Source organism: Petaurus breviceps, unplaced genomic scaffold (genome assembly GCF_028583685.1).
Source record: "Petaurus breviceps papuanus isolate PSGF00001 unplaced genomic scaffold, PetGlider_PUasm1.0 90731, whole genome shotgun sequence".
In the NCBI taxonomy this organism is placed as follows: domain Eukaryota; kingdom Metazoa; phylum Chordata; class Mammalia; order Diprotodontia; family Petauridae; genus Petaurus; species Petaurus breviceps.
This window is the reverse complement of record NW_027187325.1, coordinates 11,386,356-11,392,353: the sequence shown is the minus strand read 5'-3', so window position 1 is coordinate 11,392,353 and position 5,998 is coordinate 11,386,356.

The following is a 5,998-nucleotide window of genomic DNA, read 5'->3' as shown; positions in this document are numbered from 1 at the left end:
CCCCCCCCCCCCCCGGCTTTGAAAAACCCAGATGTTGAAACCCAGATGTTGATTGGGTATGGATGTAATGGTTGGACAGTTTGGAAACTGTCTACTTGATCTGTTTCTCTGTCTTGATAATTCTGTCTGTGTATTCTGAAGTTTGGGGTGCTGACCTTTTTCCCCCGAACTAGGTAAACGATACATATTTGACTGATTAAAGTAAGCTTGTTAACCCATTTTGAGTTGCTTTCCTTTATCAAAGCAGATCTAAGAACCTGTGTTGGCAGACACCCTGGGGACACTGGGGTACTTGCTGATACATTAGGGTAGCTGGAATAATAATAGTAATAATAGCTAGCATTTATATAGTACTTACTATTTTCCTGGCACTGTGCTAAGTGCTTTATGATCTCATTAGATCTTCACAACAATCCTGGGAGGTAGGTGCTATTATCTTCATTTTACAGATGAGGAAACTGAGGCAAAGAGGTCAAGTGACTTGCTCAAGGTAACGCAGCTAGTGTCTGAAGCCAGATTTGAAATCAGGTCTTTCTGACACCGGGGCTGTGCTCTATTCACTGTATCACCCAGCTACTGATGATGAACGACCATGTAGAGAAGGAAGAATCCTTAAAAGTCTAATTTTGCTCCTGTTTCCACCTCTTTAGATTTGAAAGGCCGGAACAAAAATAGATAATAGGGACTTTAAATCCAATAAAAATAAGGAGACCGTAAGTCAGCAGCCAGCTACCCCTGATGAATTTAAGTCATTTAATCCAGACGAATCATGTCCTTAGCCACTGAAAGTACTGGCAGCTGGGACTGAGGAGTCATTCTTAGTGACATTGGAAATGAGATCATGGAGCACAGAAAAAAGTGCCATTGGACTGGCTGAGGGTAAATGCTGCCCTGATTTTTGGAAGAAAGGCAAAGGGAGCGTCTACATCCTTTAGCATAATTAGTTTGATTGGTTTTTGGCAGAATTCTCCAAGGGAAAATCAAAGAGATGATGAGTGGGCATCTAAAAAGAGACAGCATGGCTATGTAAAGGTTGCACCAGTCCTTTGCTATTTTCTTTTTAAAAATTATTATTCAGCGATAGGTCAGGGTTTTGCTATTAGAAAGAAGTCAGCCAGATTTGAACAGAGCATTTTTATGGAGAAGATAGACTCTTTTGGTTCAGTTGTGTGTGACTCTTCATGACCCATTTGGAGTTTTCTTGGCAGAGATACTGAAGTAGTTTGCCATTTCCTTCTTCAGATCATTTTGCAGATGAGTAAACTAATGCAAATAGGGTTAAGTAACTTGCCCAGGGTCACACAGCTTGTAAGTACCTGAGGCTAGATTTGAACTCATGAAGATGAGTCTTCCTGACTCCAGTCAGTGCCAACTAGTTGCCACAAAGACAGTTAATGAGAAGATTTAATTCAGGATCCCAAAAGATCCAAATGACTAGAAAACTGTCCCGAATATCATATGATGACATTTAATTGGAACTAATGCAAAGTTTCCCACTTGTGTTGAAAAAATCAACTTCTCAAGTACAAGATTTGAGGTGTATGGTTGTATAGATAGCAGTTTGTATGAAAAGGAATTGTGGAATTTCTTTGACAGCAGGCTCAATATGAGTAAACAGTGTGTCATGGCAAACAATCAACAAGCATTTATCAAGCTCTTGCTATATGCTAGGCACTGGCATACAATGAAAAAGAACACAAACAGTTCTGTCCTCAAAGAGCTTATATTCTAATATTCTGAGGAAGACAGAGCTTTGTACAACCCTGCCTCGCTTAAATCCAATTCACAAGTAAGTCATCAGCTTGATGTCTTTGGATTTCTTTGAAAACAAAGTATGAACAACAGCAACAACAATATATATTTTTTGACTTTTAAAGTTAAATTTTATTATTATTTTTTAAAATCAATTGCTTTATTAATTTCTATTTTACAACATTCGTTTCTGCAAGATTTTGAGTTACAAATTTTCTCCCCATTTTTCCTTATTCCCCACCCCAAAATAGCGATCCCATTGGATATCCCTTCCTCCAATCTGCTCTCTCCCATATCTTCTCCCATACCCCCTCTGACTTTCCAGCAGAGCATGGTGGATCTCTATGCCCCAGTACCTGTATATCTTATTTACATGTAAAATAATTAGTTACATGTAAAACAATATTAATAATAGTATATATATATAATATATATTTTAAACATTTGATCTTAAAACTTTGAATTCTAGATTAATTCCCTTCTTCCCTTGTCACCCACCCTAACTGGGAAGATAAGCAGTTCAGTAAAGGTTGTACATGTGTAGCTATGCAAAACATTTCCATAGTGGATATATTGTGAAAGACTGACTATATTTCCCTCCCTCCTATCCCACCCTCACTTGTTCTATTCTCTACTTTGATTCTGTCCCTTTTCAAAAGTGGGTGCTTCCAACTTCCCTCTCCCCCAGCCTGCCCTCCCTTTCATCATCCCCCCTCTTATCCCCTTCCCCCCTACTCTCCTGTAGGGTGAGATACCCTATTTAGTGTGTATGTCATTCCCTCCCCAAGCCAAATTCAATGAAAATAAGGTTGACCCATTCCCTTTTGCCTTCCTGTTCTTTCCCTCCATTGTAAGCATTTTCCCTTGCCTCTTCTATATGAGATAGTTTACCCCATTCTGTCTCTCCCCATCTCCTCTCATTATATTCCTCTCTCACCTTTTAATTTCACCTTTTAAGTATCATCCCTTCCTATTAAATTGGTCCTGTGCCCTCTATGTATACCTGCACATATACACACACATATGTATTCATATGCCCATATACCCTCTTATATAGACATATATATGTGTGTATATACAATATACACACACATATATATATATATAACAACAATATATTTTAATGGGAAGAAAAGAAAAGCAAAACAAAAACAAAGCTAATGAGATATGATTAGATATAGAATTATAATGTGTATATTACATATATAAATATACTAATATGATAATATTAATATCAATATAATATAGAATTATAATGTATATTATAAATATAGATATGTTAATATAATAATATTAATAACAATTAATATAATGATACAATATATTAATAGAATGATAATTTACATATTATATATATTTATGTGTAAAATCTATAATTAGAGAAACATAACTTCTAGGGGTAAGGAAATGGTAGTCCTCTAATCCTCTGCCCTTGCCAGAAAACATCTGAAGTACTGTCTTCAGACATGGATGCCAAAGCTTAGCAAGAGCCAGTGAGTTACAGTGGACAGATGGCTTTGGCAGAGTCAAAGGACCTGGGTTTAAATCCTGACTCTTATGCTTAGTCCTGTGTTATTCTTTGTTACTTAAGTTCCCTGGGCCTCAGTTTCCTCATTTGTAAAATGAAGGAGTTGAAACAGATGACCTCTGAGGTTTCTTCTTGTTCTATATCTATGGTCCTGTGATGCTGGTTAGCTGGACAGCTTTCAGAAGAGGTCAGTTTTTTTAGTGAAGGGCCTTGAGCTCATCATGACCCATGAGTGCTGGTTGGATGAAATAGGTATGAAAATCTCAGAGAAGTGAAGATGGGGGAAGGGGAGGAGGGGTGATGTGATAGTTTATGATAGTTGACCTTAAAAATTTTACAGGTTATAATGGGAGAGAAGAATTAGACTTGTTTTGGTTGGTATCAAAGTACTGAGCCGGAAGCCGTTGGGTGAAAGTTGAAAAGGGATTTAGGATGGATAGCAGAGAAAACTTCCTATGAATGAGACCTATTAAAAGTGGAGTGGGTCCTTAAAGATATAGTATGTCCCCTGCTCATTGGAATTCTTCAATCAGTGGTTGGATGACTATGTTGTATTGGGTCCAGTTTGAGGGGTATAGACAGGACTAGATGGTTATTAATATCTTTTCCAACTGTAAAAATCCATGATTCTGAGATTTATATATAGACTGACCCCTCCTAATATTTATGTGTATGTTTTGCATACACAGAGGCACAGAGAAAGTGTCCATGATGAAAGGAAAGCAAAGAAATATAGCCTGCACAGCAGAAAGCTTCCCATTGTTAATAAAACGAAAGGTCAAAGAAATTGAAGGATTGCCTAAAGTAAAATAACAGAGACGTTTAAGGGAGAATGTATGCAGGACAGATGCAGGACTATTGCACAGAAAATCCTTTTTGGATCCCCAAGGTGCAATGAGTAGCAGGTGGAGGACTGCCACAGAGAGGGAAATAAAACAGGTCGCAAAAATGGGCAGAGAGAGACCGTAGATCTGGGAGACATTTATTGTCTTGTAGAAGGATGGAAGATTTCCCCAGCACAGGCAGTTGCACTGCTCTGATAGATGGGAAAATTGGTTTTTTTTTTCTTTACTGTGGAAAGGAAAGATATGAGCAGCTCAAATTAGTTTGACTTGTAAAATTTCTACTGGAAATGGTTACAGCAAGGAATTGCTAAAGAATTAGAAGGAAAAAAGAGAGTTGAGAATTTGGGACACAATAGGGCTAAGAGAGCTCATAGGGAAAGTATGAAAATTACTTCTCATACTTTAATCTACATTGCCTCCACTGAGGGGTGTTAAATTCCAATAGGTCTCTGGGGCCTCATACTGGAAGAGACCGCCCATAGTTGAGCTAGTTGATAGGGAAGCAACCTATAGGAGAGCCAAGAACTCAATTTAATGTTGTTGTAGAAAAACACCCAAATAACTTGACTGCAAACAACTGGTTGAATTTGTCTGTTTGCTGATTAGAACTCTGCCGTATTTGTGACTATTAAAAAATAATAGAGGGCAGAGAGGTGGTGGAGTGTATAGAGTTTTGGGCACAAGGTCAAAAATCCTGAGTTTAAATCTGGCCTCAGATACTTAATAGCTGTGTGACCCTGGGTAAGTCACTTAACTCTCAGTTTCCTCATCTCTAAATGAGCTGGGGAAGGAAATGGCAAACCACTCCATTATCGCCAAGAAAACCCCAAATGGGATCGCAAAGAGTTGGACAAAACTGAAATGACTGAACAACAACATTACTAATGTACTGTCAGGTACTAACTTAAAGATTATGCATTGTTGCACTATCATATCATCAGAGTCTGTCCTATGGGTAGACAGAAGGGTCATAAGATTGAGACTTGGAGGAGACCTAGAGGTCATCTAGACCAAACCCTTGTGTTATAGATCAGCTCTTCTTCTTCTTTTTTTTTTTTGGAGGGGGGAAGGCAGGGCAATTGGGGTTAAGTGACTTGCCCAAGGTCACACAGCTAGTTTTGTGGTAAGTGTCTGAGGACGGATTTGAACTCAGGTTCTCTTGACTCCAGGGCCGGTGCTCTATTCACTGCACCACCTAGCCGCCCCTAGATCAGCTTTTCTTAAAATGTGGGTTGTGACCCCCCAAATTTGGCAAAAGTAAAATATTTCTGAACATACTGTGACCAAAAATTAATGAAAAATCAAATGTGTAATAAATTCAAGGTGTTTCTGGCAGTGCTTGCCCAAGTTGCATCCCTCAACTTCACTGCAGCCTTGCTTCTGAACACAAAGCATGTACACTTTGCACTGCCCTCAGGCCACACAATGCCAACGAATGCTGCCAAAACAGGAAGAGGGGTCATGAGTGGAAAAAGTTTAAGAAGCTCTGGTGCAGCAGATAGAGCGCTGGGCCTGGAGTCAAAGAGGACCTGTGTTCAAATCCAGCCTTAGACCCTTACGAGCTGTGTGACCCTGGGCAAGTCACTTAACCTTGTTTGCCTCAATTTCCTTATCTGTAAAATGATTTGGAGAAGGAAATGGCAAACTGTTCTAGTATCTTTCTCAAGAAAACTCCAAATGAGCTCATTAAGAGTTGGACAGGACTGAACAATGACAAAAGAGAGAGAAAGAGATTTGCATAAGGTCACATAGGTAGGAAGTAGCAGAGCTGGGATTTTGACTCAGGTCTCATTACTCCATAGTCAATGGGCTAGTTACTGCTACTACTGCTACTACTACTACTACTACTACTACTACTACTACTACTACTACT